The following is a 21213-nucleotide window of genomic DNA, read 5'->3' as shown; positions in this document are numbered from 1 at the left end:
TGTTTGGTGTCGCCACACAAAACCATGTAGGAGAACACCTAGTGTATATGGTAAAGAGTACCTGCATGGTCCAGTGAGGAGATGCGTGCTTTTTAGGTCAAGCCTATAGCGGCGGCACCCATGCGCTGCACGCTTTGCGAGGCATATGGTAATGCAGTATGGAGTGGAAGCTCCGTGGAAGTTCCGCCCACTCTATGCCCATTTTTAGGTCTCGGACTAGGCAGCGCATGCGCTGTCTCGTCGAGTGATGCTGTATACAGTATAGTGGGGGAAGCTCCGCCACCTTTCCGTCCATGTTTTTCATTGGCTTCAATCAGAAATGCTGCATTCTGATTTGTTTCTGGCTTGTTTGTCCCTCCTCCTGATGGCCATGTCGTCATTTAAATCCTTACATGGCCATCAGCCCCTTTACTTTGCAAACTCTTTCGTTTCTCTGCCCCCCCTTCCCTCCCGCAGTCTGTAACTTCTTTGGCCACCCCACCCACCCCCCCACTCCCGATCATGCCGTCTTGGAGTCACGCACTTTTGGTTATAATGCACTAGGGCTCGCGTAATACGAGTCCTATTGCATTTAGAACTGCTTGTTTTCTCGTCTGATTGGCCGGCTGAGTCGCGCACTTTATTTTGCCTGACCTGTCCAGACAGCTAGATTGCGCATGCATCATCCAGCAGACGCTAAACAGACGCTCCTGCGCATGAAGCATTATTTTTTCTCGCTCCCCCGGCGCAAGACGGAACACACAGACTGGTAAGTTTTCAGAGTCCTCTTTAACAAGCACAAAGAGCAAGTTAGATTGTCAGATACTCGTTCTGAGGCACCGACATCTGTGCACAACAGCACCAACTCAAATACATGTGATGACATGACAATGTACAAGCTAAGACCAAAGTAACCAGTGACCTGTATCGACATACATACTTTTATGGACGACTCCAAATACCATATGAGCATTAGCAAAGGCATATTCCATATATGCATTGATTGCTGTCCTAATGAGTACATGCATGAAGGTGCAGTTACTCCCACAGACATGCATGCACTCATGCGCTTGAGCAGACATCTGAAGCTAACACATGGGAGAGACAGGGAAAGAAGAACACACGTGTGCAGACATGCCGCCAGGGTCCTGTTTGCCGCTCTGCCACTCCTTCTCAGGTGCACGCAGATAAATAACGCACACACAGGGCAGCCTGGACAGACCAGCTCAGGGACTCGCTTCACCGTACCTGAGGTAACCATGTCACAGAGCACTGTCATTGTGCATACCTGAGTCTAGCATTGCCTTGGTGGCTGCTCAGTGGACTTTGAATGAGTCAGAGATTTTCCACCCAGTCTGCCCTCGACGTACATGAAGTATATCTAAAGCGTGGTGCCCGGGTCGAGACAGGGATGAGGGGCTGCAAGCAGCGGGCTCCATTGTTGACTGTGTTGATTGATTTGGGCGAGCTGCACATAACAAAAGAAATGCGCAGCCGCCATTCTGGAACCTGACACATGCCTTGTGCTTGAAAAAATAACACAAAGCGTGTCTTAAATGAAGGTGCTTTAAGGAGAATATATTATGGCGTGAGCAGCGTTAATAGCGTGACCATCATTCTTGAATCAAAAAACATAACATAAGTTAAAGCGCGGCCGCGCAGCGTAAAAAATATACGCGGTTGCAGGAAAGCATGTTGCAGGATAGTTAAAGGAGGATAAATGAGTTTCTAATGCTGGCTACAGATTATCTTAGAGGTATTGGTGTATATTGGCACCCAAGAAGCAAGAGCAGCTGTAGTACATGTGTGCTAGAGGTAGCATAGCATGTTGCTCCTATGCGGGAGACTGTGACCTGCATTGGTGGTTGGGAGAAGTCTGTGGATGGCTGCTGCTGCTGCTTGGACAGAATCTTGAAACAGCTTCCACCAGAATGTAGCCTTCTCAGCCATCACCTGCCCTGTACACGGGCCCACTGGGCCAATGGAAGCCCCAAGGGGAGGCCCAACCTCTCTGTAGGTTGACAAAGTTATGTGACAAGAAAAGGCATTTGAGAAGGAAAGAAAACCAAACTGTGCAGTATATTATGAGATTAAGGGCAAACTACGCAATGTATAATGTCACATTATTGTTACACTATTTTCAGTTCTTCACAGACTGACACGTCGGTTTCTTACAACATCCATTCACATCTAGAAGAGCTTATTCACAATATAACTCACCAACAATTAGCAATGTAGGCTTTTGTGCAGGCGCAGAAACACTGCTCAATAGAGTGCATTCTACCTCTGGAGTGCGACAGATAGTGCAAATCCTATGCAAGAAGGCACTTGGTGGAAAACAAGCCTACATTTACGTGCTTACTGCAAATTTAAGAGGTGCCTTATTTATTCAGCCATCCCGCTTACATTCTAAAACCTGTCTTCAGGTTTGGGTTTAACATGTGTTTATGGTACAGGAAGTCTGGAGGCACCACTTTTCATAGCAGAATTCTGCATGCCAGATTAGCACGTTCGGGGCCGAACTTTAAAGCAAAATCAGCAATAACAAAAATGTTCAAAGCAGACACAGGCCGCAGGAGGACAGAAGTGTCTTGAATCAAGCCTTAGCTGGGAGAAGCTGACAAGCCTCACTTGCTGACCCCTGAACTGTAAAGTGCAGCCACGTTCTAGGAAATGTTGCACTGAGCAGAAATGGGGGAATGAGGTTTCGTCACGGTTGCTGCCCCCTTCAGCTGAGGGACCTAGGATTACAGCTCTTGCGACACACTTCTTCCCATCCATGACATGTGAACCTTGGAGGGCTCAACAAAACAAAGGGGGGGCGAAAAAGGGCTTTTGAAAGAAGGTCCAGCTAGATGTGCCCAATAATGTCAAACAAGAAATCAAAGCTGTTCCTTAAGGTTAATGAGACGGACCAAGAGAGTATGCAGGTGGCCGATGTGTGTAGTGTTTAGTCGGATATAGGAGCCCTCATACACCCGTCTTGGTGTCGTGAATCACGCACCCTTTGGGATGTGAAGCGTCATCATTGGGCTGCTCCTGCGTTGGGCCGGCTGGTGCAATGCTCAACGGGCTCTTTTGAGGAGCACTTTTATGGAGATCTTTTATCCGGTCAGCCGATAGGTGATTGAGGGTAGGGGGCTCTATTGTAATGTAGATGAAAGAGTAAGTGAGGACGTTAAAATAGGTAGAGGAGTGCCAACTTAATCAGTTTATTCTGGGGCCTTCTTACCTAATTAAAAACTGTGTGAGGTAGAGTGTGGGTGCCTAGAGTAATGTGCTAGGTGGTCAACACTGCCTCAAACAGGGCAGTGTTGACCACCTAGCACATTACTCTAGGCACCCACACTCTACCTCACACAGTTTTTAATTAGGTAAGAAGGCCCCAGAATAAACTGATTAAGTTGGCACTCCTCTACCTATTTTAACGTCCTCACTTACTCTTTCATCTACATTACAATAGAGCCCCCTACCCTCAATCACCTATCGGCTGACCGGATAAAAGATCTCCATAAAGGTGCTCCTCAAAAGAGCCCGTTGAGCATTGCACCAGCCGGCCCAACGCAGGAGCAGCCCGATGATGACGCTTCACATCCCAAAGGGTGCGTGATTCACGACACCAAGACGGGTGTATGAGGGCTCCTATATCCGACTAAACACTACACACATCGGCCACCTGCATACTCTCTTGGTCCGTCTCATTAACCTTAAGGAACAGCTTTGATTTCTTGTTTGACAACCTTGGAGGGCTCCAATACTTAATAAACAGCAAGCGGGTGCTGTGGGTGCTGTGCAGTGCTTAATTTGAGCCTGCGGTTTCCGGTGCTCAGCACCGGCACTTAATTGGTTTATGGTGCTCGGCACCAGCACTTAATTGATAACACCACACTTAGGACAGTCTGCCATATGGCTGCGGTGCTCATCTAATTTAGAGATAAGCAGAACAATGGCTGTTTATGGATAAAATATACATTAAAATGACTAATATCTGCCTCCTCCGCCATTCCTTTATCTTTGGGGACCCGGAATAATCGGAACTGTCGCACCTGAAGTAAGAGAGAGATGGTTAGTAGTTGCTTTGGCAGCGATGACAGGGGTTATGGGTGGTGCAAGCTGCAGTGGCCTCCTGGTCAGGGCCCTGGCACTTAATATTTTACAAATTAAGCACTGCTGTGAAAGGTTATTTTAGCATGCTCTTGAAGTCAGAAAATACGGTATGAACCTTAAAGACAACAAGTCTTTAGTGCTTCTACTACACACTAGGAAATGGTAGGTAGTTGGCTTCAAAGAGGAACATAATCTTATCCCACTTATAGCCCAGCATCCCACATCCTTTCATAAATAATTTTCCCAAATTGCATTTCTGGAAATCAAAATAGAGGTACGACGCTTCATTCTCTTTCATGTGCCACACTGCTAACTTCTATTTTGCAGTTGTTTGTCTTACGCAGTGAAATATAGGAGATTCTATTCATTTGATTTACTTGTAGAAGATTGAGGAACACGTTACTTCTGTTGGTGCTGTGATTGGTGTTTATCTGCAATGTTTCTGTCCCTGTGATCTGTTCACAGTGAATTCTCTGATTCCCTATGCTTTTAGCTGCGGTGCTCTGTGCACTCACTGGAGCAAGCTTTGCGCCTAATGAATTACTCTGCAGTGTGCTTGCTTTGTGTGACTCATACTCTTCACTGCAGCGTGTTTTATGCTGCACGGTGCTCCATAACCAATGCCTCCTATGCTTATTATAACAGGTGCAGGGTGGATATTTTTTTTCTAGTACACCTGAACGTCAGTTGCTAAGGTTTCAGATTGCTTACGTGAGACATTTTCATAATTTCAAAATTCTATGGGAGCATGTGGCTTGCAGTACTTTTCCTGAATGTTCTCAAGATTTCTGATGTGTGTTAGGAGCACCTGGATGATTTCTTGAAAATGACTGAAACATGGGGTAATTGGAAGTGAAATTTAGAAAGAGCCCTAAAAGCCTTTACAGGAACAGGTGTTGGTGGGAAAATGCTGCATTCACTAAAGAGTTAGATTAACTAAATCTAACAAAAATGCAATGCAGTGCCAGTCTCCTAGTACATGCCTTTTTGTTGTTGGAACATAATCTTTCTGGGACCACAATTGTGCATTCGCAGAGCCAATAGCTCTGGCTAAACACTCATAAGGTCCCAAAGGCGACGCTGGCACAAAACACATGATGACCCTTGGGCAGGAACTTTACATATTTCACTCCTTATATTAAAACTCCGTTGTAAACACGTTGCATGACATGCTTTCCTGCAACATTCAATGTGCCATGCATGCTTTTACTTTCCAATCAGCCTGGGAAAATGGTGGCCGCTTCATTGAAAGGAAATAGGCCTCGCATTTACAAGAGTTTGGCCTATTGACATTGTAAATGAAAATGCTTTTTATTTATGTATTAATTAAAAAAAAAAGGCATTGTCATTTACAATGCCAATAGCTTAAACTCTGATAAATCTGAGACCTATTGCATTGCAAATGCTTGTTTTCATTGGCTCGTGTCATTGTCTTTTGTAAATGCTGCCTTCTGATTGAATATGAGGCATGTTGGTCCCTACTTATTATGGCCATGTCGTCATTTGTACCCTCCCATGGCTACTGGCCCCTTTGCTTCAAGTGTTACACAGTACGGTACATGTTATTTAGACTGTGAGCACTACTTTGTCCGTGCCTTCTCGTCCCCTTCTTACTCCCTACCTCTGCACGCACTCCCATTGTCCATGCTCCCCCCCTTCCGTTGTCTGTGATGCAATGCAATAGGTCTCACGTAAATGCGAGTCCTATTGCATTGCAAATGCTTGTTCTTGAAAGGCACGATCAGAGCCAATCTTTAAAATACACACGAAGGCGGTGAGTTTATTTCAAACGCTCAAAAGAACATTTGATGTCAAAGGCGTGAATGTGGGCAAGATCTGACAAAGCCGTCAATATCGAGGGGAAACCGCTGTCTCCAAAGCCGAGACCACTGATGGACAAATATGCATTTCCGAGGTTTTTGAGAATAAACAAACCTAGAGTGGTTAGGTTGAAAACCACACGGCCATTATTGCCAGTTAAAAAAAAAAAAATTCTGGATTACATTCAAGTCAAATCTTTTCGCTTTCCTCCTCGAGTCAGGAGTCGTCAGGAAAGTACAACATTAGTATCAGCAAATTAGGCGGAATATTCAGATGTATTTATTTTTTCAACACAGATAATTATGCTGGTATTGAGAAAAGCACAATGTTGTGCATTTGCAGGGCCAAGACGTGCGTTCATCTTAGATTTCTCGCTGTCATCACAAAGCAGCGGCTTCCGGCTGTCAGCGGCCTTTCTGTCCTGTGCAGATGAGATAGAATTGGGATGGTTTTGGGCCTGTCAGGTAAAGGACTCGAGTTTCAGCTCAAGTGTCAGGGCAGGCGAGGAATCCATTATCCCAGCCATGTATCACTGCTCAATTCACAACTCCCACTCTTCTCAGCCACCTACATTCACAGCAGGCTACAATTTTCGTGGGCCTCATGTATGAGAAGTGGCACATCGCTGCGTGAAAGCAGCGATGCGCCACTTCTCAGTGCGCTCTCCTTGCAACACCAATGATGCGTCATATTTACAATATGACGCATCATGTCGTAAGGAAGGACAGATATGTCAGTATAACTGACGTATCTGTCAGCGCAAAAAGTGGCGCATTGCTGGAGTTGTGTCGGAGGCCCGACGCAACTCCAGCAATGTTCCTTTCACATGAGGCAAGCCCCATGTGAAACGGCCTGCGTCACTCTTACGCCTGCCATGAGGCAGGCGTAAGGTTGTGACACATTGGCGTCCTCGAAGTGGCGCAAAGAAATCTCATAGATTTCGCTGCGCCACTCCTACGACCCTTTCTTGCGGGGGTACGCCCACCCTGCATACATTATACCTGACGCAGGTATAATGTTGCGCAGGGGCTTACGAAGTGACACACCTGCCTAGATGCGTCACTTCGTAAATATGGCGTATTATTTACGCCACCACTGCGTCACTAAATGTGACGCAACGGCGGCGCAAATCTGGCGCAAGGGGCTCATAAATAAGCCCCTTCATGTTTTGTGCCCAAGTGCTTTGGAGAGGCTATGGCTGTGTGATTTTCTTACCCTATACTGTAGCATTAATCAACTGAATAGCAGTTTACTGTAATCTTTAATTAGTAACTTAGCAACAAGGCATCCTATGGAATGGCTATGAAATCGTTGAAGGCTACTAGTTTGTGCTGAGAAGTGGCAAAAGCAAGATGGAAGGCGCTAGTATTAGTTGCCCATGTTGAACATTGTTGACCCTCCCACACCACACCCAGTAGCGTAGCCACCGTGTCACGGGTCCAAGTGTAAAGAAGGGAAATGGGCCACTGCCTGCTACTTGAAGTATAAAATTCAGCAATACTTATGGTTTAGAGGGCCACAGTGGGTCCTGTTGCCACTGCACCTACTGCACCAATAGAAGTTACGTCCTTGCCCCCCCCGCCCATAAATGTGGTATTCCTACTTAAATAAATGCACCCTACCCACTTTAAAAAGGTATTTTTATATTGGGTGTGCTGTCATGTTTGTGTCCCTATATAGCTTTGTCAATAATGTGCCCTAAATGGCGCTGACTATATTGATCCCAGAAGGATAACCAGCTGTGGCGGCTCTGCCAGAATTTCACTATGTTATTTGAAGGCTGCACAAAGATCTTATCAGCAAACACTTAAGTCCCCAAACTAGTTGCTCAAGTTTGAAAAAACAACATAATGATGTTAGTGTGTACTGAAGCTAACCGGCTTTCCTTAAAGAATATAGATTTGGAAATGCAGATATATAATCAGTTTGACTGTACGGTTAACAACAATTAATAAAAAATTAATAAAAACATAATTAAATCTGATGAAGTTAGTGTCATTTCCACCACCTCTATACAAACATTGGCAAAGCCAATAGTTCTGGTATTCTGATATTGGTAAACCAGCAACTTTTGTATTTACGTTTTTTCAAACATATGCAATGCACATTAAAAGTGCAAAAGTAATAAAATCTTTAAACAAAAATGTCTTCCAGAGGTGGAGTGCTTATGTTTGCCCCCCAAAAAATATTGACTCATCACAAAAATAAATACATTGCTTGAAAACAGAGATTGGCCTACCAGTCTTGGCACCGAAGTAAAGTGCTTTCTTGGCAGACAATAGAAAGACCACAATTGCTTAAAGAGTGTTTAGTGTGTGGGGTGGGGTTGACGGAAGTGAGGGCTGAAGGGGGGGTTGGTATTACTTCTTGTATAGGATGACAAATCGAATGTCTATGTCATTAACGAGAGACTGGTATAGCAGTGGTTGTTTCCTGCACTTTTCTTTTTATCTAAGACCTAATAAATACATATATTGTTAGTAATGTTTATTATCTGGCCCTATACATCATAAATGTTTGCTCGAGCGTAGAAGTGAGTTTGCCTTCAAACTATGACAGAGATTTTTTTTGTCGGAATGCACTAAATGTGTTTTAATAAAGAGATGTTCACAAAATGACATGTATTACACAAAATATATTACCCCAATATCTAAAATAGCTTTTTTGTGATGTATACCTTGCACTGAAAAGTCGAGCAGAATAACAACTGTAGACTTATTTAAGGAGAAAAGTTCTTTCAGAAAGACATTTTCTACTCAAATAGATTTACAGCAAGCACAAATCACAAGAAATATCTTGTTATGGAAATAATGAAAAAGTTGCAAACTTCACATGATGTGAAAATCAGGAATCATGCTAGATTATATCAGTGTAACCAAAAATTGCACACACCTATTTCATAATCATATTTATCGTGTTTCCTGAAGTGAACATAGGCCCTAGGCTTCTCAGCGCTACCAGAAAGACACTATTGGAGGAATAATAGCACATTAGTGTGAGGATTGCCAAGTTTTAACTACATGCCAAACTGTGAAACAATACATTTTATTGACAACATACTTTCAGGGAGAATCATCCTTGAGAATTGTAAATAATTTAGATCATCGTTTTTTAGGTCAAGCATTCAAAACCTCTTGTATGTACTTTAGTATATACATACATGTGTATGTACTGTGTGGGCTCTGGAGATCATCCCTAGGACTTGTCTGCTTCCGCTTAGGGACTTTTTTCTGTTCTACAGTCTTTATTTAACTGTCTTGATAGAAAACGACCAGTAGAGGTCAGTAAAATACCAGAATTGCTTTCTGCTTGTGCAACTGCCTCTATTTAACTGTCTTGATAGAAAATGACCCGTAGAGATCAGTAAAATACTAGAATTGCTTTATGCTTGTTCAACTGCCTCTATTTCACTGTCTTGATAGAAAACGACCAGTTGAGGTCAGTAAAATACCAGAATTGCTTTATGCTTGTTCAACTGCCTCTATTTCACTGTCTTGATAGAAAACGACCAGCAGAGGTCAGTAAAATACCAGAATCACTTCAGCATTCTCGTGATTCCAGTCCATAGAAATTGTCCTCCATGAGCAAACGTAGACAGTAATCTTGTTTTCAAATCTTGTATTTTCAGTGATATGACCAGTGAAGACCCTGATTTTACATTACAAACAGAGCTTTGGGCTATACCATTTCCCGCTGAAAGGCAATATTTCTCTCCATGTGTTCCCATACCTGGCGTGTCTCGCAGTTTGGTGCTTACTTTCACTCCATGTTAAAGAGCAGTAGATGTTTCAGCACCCAGGCTTATGTGCTGCATAGCTAAATACATATAAGGTCCCAAAGGCGAGACCGATTGCATTGCAAATGCTTGTTTGTTATATGTTACTGTTTTGGACTCGGCAGAGGCGCTGTGTAACATCCATCCATTGAGGCAGCTGCCTGATAAATATTAATTGCAGAATGCCCCCTAGGCCATTTTCATTTATTATTCTGGGTCGTCAGTTATGCAGACTGAGTGCAGCACAGTACGTTGACTGTCACCTGTGTCAGAATAATATTATCGAATTACATCGAATTGTACGTGGTAAGAGGAAAATGCAGACAAAATGCTTAAAGTTGTCAGAAAATTTAGGCTGGTCGCAAGAGGAAAAGGCAGGTCTGATTGCACCAGAGGGGAAGATATAATTACTTTCCATTCATGAGTGACAATATTTATTTTGTATAATCAAAGCACTTCTCAAGTCTGAGAGCTTTCTAGTGGTACAGTGTTGCAACTGTTTGCATAGCTCACTCCCTAAAGAATCTCTCGGAGCTTCAGTGGTTACTACTTAACACAGACGTGTATGCGATTTTTGTATGGACTTCTGGATGATGGAATTCAAAGTCATCCCCGCAGATATCCGGATTTGGGGCCCGCAGTTTGAAATCAAAAGTGTGAAGTTGGGCCCAGGGCTTTAAGTGGGCCGGGTCTCTCCGGTACTGAGCCCAAGTAGTTTTTTAAAGGAAGCCTCGGAACGGGTCTCTATCGGTCAGCCGCGGTCGGTAGTAGGAGTAACTGCAGTGCGGTGACGTGGGGAGGGGGAGGGGGAGGGGCAGGGTGGGGGTTAGTAAACTATGGATTACGGAGGTTTACAGGTAAGTTACCATATAAATTCATAAAACGAATTTCGTTGCGTGCACTGCATCCCCAAATGCGATGCAGTGCACGCAACGAAATTAGTCCTGGAACTGGTCCTCCTCCTGCCCTTGGAGTAGGAATGACAAATACATAAGGTTGCAATATCATAGGGGTGATGTCACTCATGTTTAAATTACTCACTGAGTTCATAAGTGTGGCGATGAATTCCAATCCTGTATTCGCACTTCAAAAGCCAGCCACACTGCCCGTCTGTTTATCATTTTTTTTTTAAATCACCAAGCTTTGTATGTGATTCGCAATTCTTAAAATTAGAAAAAACATTTTGAAATAATTTTATAAAACGGTGTCAGTTGGTAATAATGTTTTGGAATTGTTGGAATAGACAAATACAACGTTCCGTGAAGATTTACCAAGGTTTTCTGCGGCGCGTGGAGCTGAACAAGAAGAAATGTAGCAGCGGTCTACCTTGTTTTATAAGCCTTCGGCTGCAGACAAAAAGAGCGTTGACGAAAACGTTAGGATATATATGTATATATACACACACACACTCATTTCCCTTATTAAACGAACATATATAATGATCAGTCCATGATGTACCAGTCGCCTATGTAAGAACGGCTTGCAGTGCAGCTGCCTGTCATGGTCCCTCTGGGTGAGTTCATGGAGAGTTGAGTTATTGTTCTCTAAAGGCACAGATCAGGCACTGAAAAGAAATGTTGAAACTGTGTGTTTTTTTTTCATCTCACCCTTTCCTCTGCTGTCAGTCGTGACTTCAGTTGGTGCCTTTCCTCACCAGTGCAGACAGAGAGAACCCCCCAGCCTGCATAGCTCCTCGAAGCATAGTCTTCACGATTACTAACAGTGGGACCTTCAGGCTACAGAGATGATGGCACCTTCTCCAAAACTGCAGTAAGTTTCAGGAGGGTACTCAGAGAACAGAAAGAATGTAGGCAGTCCTCTGTCTTCAAGATGCTGTAAAACTTCATATTATTTATTGTTATAGGGACATTAGACAGGAAATAGACTGGATGCTGCAACTATTAACTCATGCAAACTTGCCTGCTGCCTCGTGGGTGCTGGGCTAAACTCTGCTCTGAACTAGAAACCTCTCCTTCTGAAATACAGAATGAGTCACTACACTATACCCCCTTCGATGCTCTGAATTTATTGTATGTCTAGAGACCTGCCAATGTACTGTCTCTTAAGGTCTTACACCCCAGTGTGTCAGAATCGGGCCCTTTGGGTGCTGGGTGATGAAAGTTGCTAACACTTCATTAAGACACCCTGGGGAATGTGTCATCATCTCCCAGAGGCTGAATAGCATCAACGTTTTTGAATGGAGAAAAATGTGGACATATTTCCCTCAATTTCATATTATTTGAGCCCAACTATAGATGTATTAATGCAAGAGAAGGCACATAGTTCATTTTTATTATATAATTTTAACATCTTTCGCAAATCTATGTACTTAAGTCTTAAGATAATGATGCTGCTGTCTGAAAAATGCACTTCACTGGAAATATTTGAACAGGTTTCCAAACTATTTCAGATCCAATGTAGGTGTAATGGGGAGGATTGCTACATTGCACACGGTTCAGAATAAATATGCGGTGGTGCTCAGAATATTTGCAGATATTCAATTAGATTGTTGATACAAATAGATAGAATGGAGTGGGGGGAGGCAGACCTCCACACTACTCGGGTGGTGGAGGCCCAGCTTCCAACAGAAAGGCAGCAGTTAATCTATCAAAGCGAGAGCTTTGTCCATTGCTTGGTAAAGCATTCGTGATGAAAGAGCTTCCAAAGCATGGAGGTATAACTTTGGCGAAATTCCTATCAGTCGGAGCTACACGACGCATCAGCAGCTGGACCTCAGGCTTGTGGTCTGTTTCAACAAATAGTTTTGAAATATAGTTCGGTGTAGTGTCAATCAATCAATCAAACAGGATGTTGAAAGTGTAGATAATCACCTGATAGTGTATCTAGACGCTTGCAGGCCCCGGAGTCTTATTGGAACTGCCAGGTCTTGAGGGCCATTCGGATTTCCGGAAGTGAGGTGATGGTACGGACTTGCGTTGGAAGGCTGTTCCGGGTCTTTGCTGCAATATGGGAGGAGGAGAGTCCTCCACTTCTGCTTCTGTAGATGCGGGGAGTATGGGCAACTGAAAGGGAGAGGGAGCGTAGTCTTCTCAAAGGTTGGTGGAAGTTCAGGCATTGGATAATGTAGGCGGGTCCTTGATTGTGTAGAGCCTTTTGTGCATGGGTCAGCAGCTTGAATTGGCATCTCTTCTGTACCGGGAGCCTGGGGAGTTTCCTGAGGTGGGGTGTGATGTGGGTGTATCAGGGAAGGCTGAAGATGAGTCTTGCTGTGTCGTGAATATATTTTTTTATGAGGCGCAGTATTTGAACAGTCACTATTTCTTTTTACTGTGAACCAGTGTTTTTTGATTGAGATGTGTTCTGAGACCCATACTTAGGTGGTCGCAATACTTGAGGCTTGGTGCACTTCAGAGCAAGATGGAAGACTAGACATGTTCAGCATGTGCTCCGTTCAGCTAGCAACTAATATTTTCATAATCCTGACTCAATCAATCAAATATTTGTAAAGCACGCTACTCACCCGTGAGGGTCTCAAGGCACTGAGGGCAGGGGGGGAAGGGAGCAGCTACTGATCGAGCAACCAGATCTTGAGGAGTCTCCTGAAGGTAAGCAGGTCCTGGGTCTGTCGTAGGTGGATGGGGAGGGTAATCCATGTCTTGGTTGGGGGTGTAGAAGGTGAGTTGCTTGTTGAGGTATGCTGGTCCGGCGTTGTGGAGTGCTTTGTGAGCATGGGTGAGGAGCTTGAAGGTGATCCTCTGGTTGACGGGGAGCCAGTGCAGGTCCCTCAGGTGGGCAGTGCTGTGGCGGGGGATGTCGAGGATGAGGCGTACGGAGGCGTTCTGTATGTGTTGGAGTCTCTTCTGGAGTTTGGCTGTGGCACCCACGTAGAGGGCGTTGCCGTAGTCCAGCCTGATGGTGACGAGGGCCTGGGTGACCGTTCTTCTGGTTCCCGTGGGGATCCATTTGTAGATCTTGCAAAGCATACAGAGGGTGTTAAAGTAGGAGGAGGAGACGGCGTTGACTTGTTGGGTCATTGACAGAGAAGAGTCCAGGATGAAGCCCAGCTTGCGTGTGTGGTCGGTGGGTGTCGGTGTGGTTCCCAGGGAGGCCGGTCACCAGGAGTCATCCCAGGCGGAGGGGGTGGAGCCGAGGATGAGGACCTCCGTCTTGTCCGAGTTCAGTTTCAGCCGACTGCTGTTCATCCATCCAGCAACAGCCTTCATCCCTTTGTGGAAGTTGGTTTTGGCAGTGTCGGGGTCTTTGGTGAGGGATAGGATCAGCTGAGGTTGTGCGATCGGACGATGTTGGCGAGCGGTGTCATGTAGACATTCAAAAGGGTCGGGCTGAGGGATGATCCTTGGGGTACGCCGCAGGTGATCTTGGTGGCTTCGGATTGGAATGGAGGGAGGCGGACCTCTTGGATTCTGTTGTTGAGGAAGGAGGTGATCCAGTCCAGGGCTTTGTCGCAGATCCCTGCGTTGTAGAGGCATGTGCGGAGGATGTGGTGGCAGACGGTGTCGAAGGCGACTGAGAGGTCCAGGAGGATGAGGGCCATGGTTTCACCATTGTCCAGCAGGGCCCTGACGTCGGTGGCGGCGCTGAGGGCAGTTTCAGTGCTGTGGTTGCTGTGGAATCCGGATTGGGATGAGTCCAAGGTATTGTTTTCATCGAGGAATTGGGTCAGTTGTCTGTTGACGATCTTCTTGAGGTCTTTCGCTGGGAACCAGAGCAGGGAGATGGGCCGGAAGTTCTTGAGGTCCTTTGGGTCTGCCTTCGGTTTCTTGAGTAGGGCATTGATCTCTGCGTGTTTCCAGCTTTCTGGGAAGGTGGCGGTCTTGAATGAGCTGTTGAAGTTCTTAAGGAGTTGGGGGGCGATGATGGAGCTCGCTTTGTTGAAGATGTGATGGGGGCAGGGGTCTGATGGTGCGCCGGAGTGGATGGTATTCACAGTCTTGATAATGTCTTTGTCGTTGACTCGGATTCAGGAGATCAGGCGGCCGGTGTGACTGGGGGGTGGTGCGTCTGGGGTGACGGCGGCTGTTGGGGAGGTCTGGGAGTTGAAGCTCTCGTTGATGTCTGCGATCTTGTGGTGGAAGAAGGTTGCTAGAGAGTCGCAGAGGTCTTGTGATGGCGGGATGTCATTGGAGCTGGAGCTGGCGAGCTCCTTCACGATGGTGAAGAGTTCTTTTCTGTTGTGTGCGTTGTTGTCGATGCCTTCCTTGAAGAAGGTCATTTTGGCCGTTTAGATGAATTGGTGGTGTCTGCGGCTGGCGTTCTTGAGGGCTGCATGGTTGTTCGGTGTTTGTTCGTGGCACCATTTCCTCTCTAGTCTTCGGCAGGTCTGCTTGGACTCCTGGAGGTCGGCGGTATACCAAATGGCTCTTCTGTCGGTGCGTCTGTTTGAGGGTTTCTTGATTGGGGCGAGAGTGTTGGCACAGTCATCGATCCATTGCCTGAGGTTGCGGGCGGCTGTGTTGGTGTCAGTGTGGTCAGTTGGTGGGTCTCGGGCGATGGTGGTGATTAGCTGGTCTTCGGTGACCTCGTTCCAGCTGCGCTGGGGGGTTCTTTGCTGGTGGTTGTGTGCGGTGGTTTTCATAAAGGAGAAGTGGATGCAGTGGTGGTCGGTCCAGTGGAGTGAGGTGGTGTGGCTGACGGAGACATGGCTGCTGGCGGAGAAGATGGGGTCGAGCGTGTGTCTGGCGGAGTGGGTGGGTGTCGTGACGAGCTGTTTGAGGCCAAGGTTGGCGAGGTTGTCCAGCAGTGTGATGGAGTTGCTGTCGTTAGTGTTCTTGAGGAGGAAGTTCAGGTCGCCGAGGAGGTTGTAATCTGTGGAGGCCAGGGCGTGTGGGCTGACGGCATCTGTGATGTAGTCAATGAACTGTGCCCGGGGTCCGGGGGATCTGTACACGGGGGTTCCTCTGAGGGTGGTGTTGGGATCGATGTGAATCCGGAAGGGCACGTGTTCGGCGGGGTAGGGAGGTGGGAGTGGAGGCTGTCGGGGGCGGGGCCGCAGGGGGCAGTGGCGGGAAAAGTACAGGGAAAACAAAAAACAAAGTGCACAATCACAATAACAGTGGGGCAAAAGGAATAACGCAGGGACCAGGCAAGTAACAGTTGGGAGGAAGGGAAGTAAGCACAATCCAGAGCAGCAGAGGCAGGCAAGAAAAAACGGGAGAGCGACCTGGGGAGCGCTGCAGGCACAAACTCCTGCTGTAGAGGACTTTGAACCGGAGCGGAAGCGACTGCTGGCCTGAGCTGCTGGGAAATGCTGGCCTGGACCAGAGGTCAGGGCAAAACCAGCGCTGCCCTGCAGCGGTCAGCAATAAGTAGGGGAGGGGGGCGGGACCAGGGTAGGGAGGCAGGGGCAGAGGCTGTCGGGGGGCGGGGTCGCAGGGGAGCAGTGGCAGGAAAAGTACAGGGAAAACAAAAAACAAAGTGCACAATCACAATACCAGTGGGGCAAAAGGAATAACGCAGGGACCAGGCAAGTAACAGTTGGGAGGAAGGGGAGGAAGCACAATACAGAGCGGCAGAGGCAGGCAAGAAAAATGGGAGAGTGACCTGGGGAGCAATGCGGGCATGAACTCCTGCTGGAGAGCGCTTCGAGCTGGAGCCGGAGCGACTGCTGGCCTGAGCTGCTGGGGAGTGCTGGCCTGGACAAGAGGTCAGGGCCACTCCTCACATGCATCAACAAATAAGATACAGCAAACACAAGGAGATGATGGCCGGAGTGCTAACACTTTTCAGACACTCACCTCCAGTCACAGATCTGGGTTGAATCCATCATTGTTCTTTAGCTCACTTCACCACCCCAGATCAGACCCAGCTATATGCAATTCAGTCTTGACCCTGTGCCTCATGGGAACAGTCCCGCCCAAACAGCCAAGACAGGTCTTCACTGGACCGTAAACAAGCATACTGGTATCAGTTTCAGGGTAGCATCCCTCATCAGCCAGGCTGCTTGAATCCAGTGGCAAAGTGAGCAAAGGACCCACGGCTGGGCATACCCTACCAACCTATGGTGAACAAAGCAAACACAAGGAGATGATGGACGGAGTGCTAACACTTTTCAGACACTCACCTCCAGTCACAGATCTGGGTTGAATCCATCATCTTTCTTTAGCTCACTTCACCACCCCAGTTCAGACCCAGCTATATGCAAATCAGTCTTAGCCCTGTGCCTCATGGGAACAATCCAGCCCAAACTGCCAAGCCAGGTCTTCCCTGTACCGGAAACAAGCATCTTTGGACCGGTATCGGGGTAACACCCATCATCCGCCAGGCTACCTTGAAATCAGTGGCAAAGTAAGCAAGGGACCTACGTTTGGGCATACCCCATGATGCCAGATGGTCCAACATAACCCCTAATCAACCCTGGCCAGATATTGAAGTTCAAAATAAGAGGAACTCACAGTCCAAGAGACCCAAGATAGCAGCTGAGGCTCTGGCCTGGCTGCCTGGCTTACCTGGAGTGGCGTGTCAGGAGATGCCGGTGGGGAAGAGGCAACTGCCAGAGGAAGAGGACCACTGCTGGGGGCAGGGAACTGTATTTGGCACCAATGGTGCAGAGTGCTGGCGAGCGTTGTGGGAGCAAAACAGTGTACCCCAAAATTTGTACACCCCAAAATGCACGTCAATCAGACTTTCCATATTAACTGGATCGATGGCGGTGTTGAACCTCAGTTTAATGAGGCAATGTGACCCTGTCCATCAATTGTGTGTCATTTGCTTTCTTGCCCTTAGAGCGCCGGGTATGCCCAGACGTGGGTCCCGGGCTCGCTGTGCCACTGGATTCAAGCTATCCTGGCTGATGAGGGGTGAAACCCCGAGGTTGTTCCTAGGATGCTTGTTTTCGGTCCAGGGAGGACCTGGCTTGGCAGTTCGGGCCGGACTGTTCTCATGAGGCACAGGGTCAAGACTGATTTGTATATGGCCAGGTCTAACTGGGGTGGCATAGTGATCAAAAGAATGATGGATTTAACCCAGATCGCTTGACTGGGGGTGAATCTTTTGATTTGTTCTGCATTCCGTCCATCAATTATGTGTCTTTTGCTTTCTCACCCTTAGTCTGCCCGTGTTGCCCAGACGTGGGTCCTGGGCTCACTGTGCCACAGGATTCAAGCTACCCTGGCTGATGACGGATGAAACCCCAAGGCCAGTCCTAGGATGCATGTTTTCGGTCCAGGGAGGACCTGGCTTGGCAGTTCGGGCTGGACTGTTCCCATGAGGCACAGTGTCAAGACTGATTTACATATGGCCAGGTCTGAACTGGGGTGGCATAGTGAGCAAACAAATGATGGATTTAACCCAGATCTCTTGACTGGGGGTGAATGTTTTGATTTGTTCTGCATTCCGTCCATCAATTATGTGTCTTTTGCTTTCTCACCCTTAGTCTGCCTGGTATGCCCAGACGTGGGTCCTGGGCTCACTGTGCCACAGGATTCAAGCTATCCTGGCTGATGACGGATGAAACCCCAAGGCCAGTCCTAGGATGCTTGTTTCCGGTCCAAGGAGGACCTGGCTTGGCAGTTCGGGCTGGACTGTTCCCATGAGGCACAGGGTCAAGACTGATTTACATTTGGCCAGGTCTGAACTGGGGTGGCATAGTGAGCAAACGAATGATGGATTTAACCCAGATCTCTTGACTGGGGGTGAATGTTTTGATTTGTTCTGCATTCCGTCCATCAATTATGTGTCTTTTGCTTTCTCACCCTTAGTCTGCCCGTGTTGCCCAGACGTGGGTCCTGGGCTCACTGTGCCACAGGATTCAAGCTACCCTGGCTGATGACGGATGAAACCCCAAGGCCAGTCCTAGGATGCATGTTTTCGGTCCAGGGAGGACCTGGCTTGGCAGTTCGGGCTGGACTGTTCCCATGAGGCATAGGGTCAAGACTGATTTACATATGTCCAGGTCTGAACTGGGGTGGCATAGTGAGCAAACGAATGATGGATTTAACCCAGATCTCTTGACTGGGGGTGAATGTTTTGATTTGTTCTGCATTCCGTCCATCAATTATGTGTCTTTTGCTTTCTCACCCTTAGTCTGCCTGGTATGCCCAGACGTGGGTCCTGGGCTCACTGTGCCACAGGATTCAAGCTATCCTGGCTGATGACGGATGAAACCCCAAGGCCAGTCCTAGGATGCTTCTTTCCGGTCCAAGGAGGACCTGGCTTGGCAGTTCGGGCTGGACTGTCCCCATGAGGCACAGGGTCAAGACTGATTTGCATATGGCCAGGTCTGAACTGGAGTGGCATGTTGAGCAAAAGAATGATGGATTTAACCAAGCTCTCTTGACTGGGGTGAATGTTTTGATTTGTTCTGCTTTCCATCCATTAATTGTGTGTCTTTTACTTTCTTGTCCTTAGTGTGCCGGGTATGCCCAGACGTGGGTCCCGGGCTCGGTGTGCTACTTGATTCAAGCTATCCTGGCTGACAAGGGGTGAAATGCGAGGCCGTTCCTAGGATCCTTGTTTCCGGTCGAGGGAGGACCTGGCTTTACAGTTCGGGCTGGACTGTTCTCATCAGGTACAGGGTCAAGACTGATTTGAATATGGCCAGGTTTAAACTGGGGTGGCATGGTGAGCAAAAGAATGATGGATTTAACCCATATCTCTTGACTGGGGGTATATGGTTTGATTTGTTCTGCATTCCGTCCATCAATTGTGTGTCTTTTGTTTTCTCGCCTGTGTTAAGGCACCTCCTAAAACTACAAAAAAATCAGAAATACAATTCATTAAGTAAGTAGATTGGGCCCCCTCAATAACTGTGTTATGGATCAATGAAATGTTAAAGAGCTTTATGCCCAGAGGCTCTTGAATGCTATAAAGAATATACAAATATTAGACATTGTGCTATGTCAAAGTGAGAAGCAAAATGAAACAAGCATTTGCAATGCAATCGTTCTCGCATTTACACAAGTTTGAACTATTGGCATTGTAAATGACAATGCCTTTTATTTATGTGTTTTGAAAACATGCAAGCGGTGCGTTAACAAGCACCTTGTGCCTATAGTCCTTGCTTACGAGAAGCAAGGCTGGCAGTAATTGCGCCTGTTTTACTGACAGCCTTACTTCTCGTAAGCCAGGACTATAAGTACAAAGTGCGTGTTTACGCACCTCTTGCTGGTTTTCAAAACAAATAAATAAAAAGCATTGTCTTTTACAATGCCAATAGCACAAACTGTCCCAAATACGAGACCTATTGCATTGCAAATGCTTGTTGAGCTCTGAGGGCAATAGCGAGGGAATCACTGGTGGAAGTGGTCATTGTGGGGCGCCAACTAACATTGTGCACTGGGCGCCACCAGCGCTAAAGTCAGCCCAGGACACAGACAGTAGGCAACACTGCAGAGACACATTAGATTTGGCAATGTGTGTTTAATATGACACTTAACGCTACTGTTCAGCCTATTATAAAGTGCCCCGTTTTAGAAGACAATGACATTAGGGGCATGTACTTAAAAATGGTTCACCCAGAATCCTACAATACAAAGATTAAAGACTCATATCTGCTGTGTCAGCAGTCAGCAATTTACCCACTTATCTAAATCTAGGTTGAAGCACTGTTTGTCTAGTCATCTGACATGAGATTCTGTCAATTTCAAAATCTGTCATACATCTTGAAAATTATTTAGTGGCTGGATATTACTAAAGAGACTGTGATCTGTCAATACACTTGATTTTTTTTATATAGGGGCTGTAGTACCTCGCTTTGTGCTTTAGGAAGCTTTTGTAAGCCAATGTACTTCATAAGGTAGAGGATCTTCAAGGTAATTAGCAATATCTTATGTATAAAGTAGTAGAAAGTTTGAAGGTGATTTAGAAAGCTTTTTTCATGATTTAAACTTGTGTAAATTGAAAAAGAACGTGCACTTGAAACTAGTGCAAATTCACAAAATAAATTATTTCTTGCACAAAACGTATACTGAGGATAATTGTGCACATGCATCCGCCCCTACACAACTTCGTACTTGTGGTGAATGAAAGCATGTTGAAGTACACATCAACACACACTCCTCATTCACAGAGTGATGCACACCTTTATGCTCCCCGTTGCATTATGGGAGTCCTAACCTGCCTCGGGACTAACAGCAATGCATGCCTTAAAGGTCCTAGTACATTAATGTTCATGCAAGAGAAAGGCGATGATTTACAGGATTACATTCCCACTCTTAATGTAATGGTAGGTATTTGGTGCCAGCTGCTCAAATATCGGAGCACCCCGCCAGTGCACTTAATAAAGACTGCAATACCTGATCAGTTAGTTTAATTTATCACAAAGAAATTGAAAAAAATGCATTGTGTTTTATCTGAACACACAATACTAAACTTAATAACCAATAATTTCACTGTACTAACCACTAATCCTGTTAATTGCCGTAAAGCACATTAACACCTCCCTGGGGTACTTTTGTGCTATTTAAATGCAATTAAAATACAGAGCAATCCAATGGTTTCGCTACAGGCATGAAGCTATGTAACATCTCAACGTTATGGAAATTACGTACTATTTTACTTACGAAAATTACGTAAGCATTGATATTTAAGAAAATACAGTGTGCCTGTGAAGA

General features: G+C 46.3%; 1 long non-coding RNA gene across 1 annotated transcript in view; it reads left to right on the top strand.

Moving 5' to 3' along the window:
- The first annotated feature begins 733 nt into the window (after positions 1 to 733).
- The window catches only part of LOC146853800 (uncharacterized), a 111666-nt gene continuing 91186 nt past the window's right edge, over positions 734 to 21213 (top strand). The window contains exons 1-2 of the long non-coding RNA XR_014980722.1: positions 734 to 748; positions 19010 to 19169. This is a non-coding gene — a long non-coding RNA (uncharacterized LOC146853800). The remainder of the gene's footprint in view (positions 749 to 19009; positions 19170 to 21213) is intronic.

This window comes from Triturus cristatus, chromosome 4_1, assembly GCF_964204655.1.
Source record: "Triturus cristatus chromosome 4_1, aTriCri1.1, whole genome shotgun sequence".
Lineage (NCBI taxonomy): Eukaryota > Metazoa > Chordata > Amphibia > Caudata > Salamandridae > Triturus > Triturus cristatus.
Note: the sequence above shows the minus strand (reverse complement) of the source record. Positions and strands in the feature narration are given on the sequence as shown.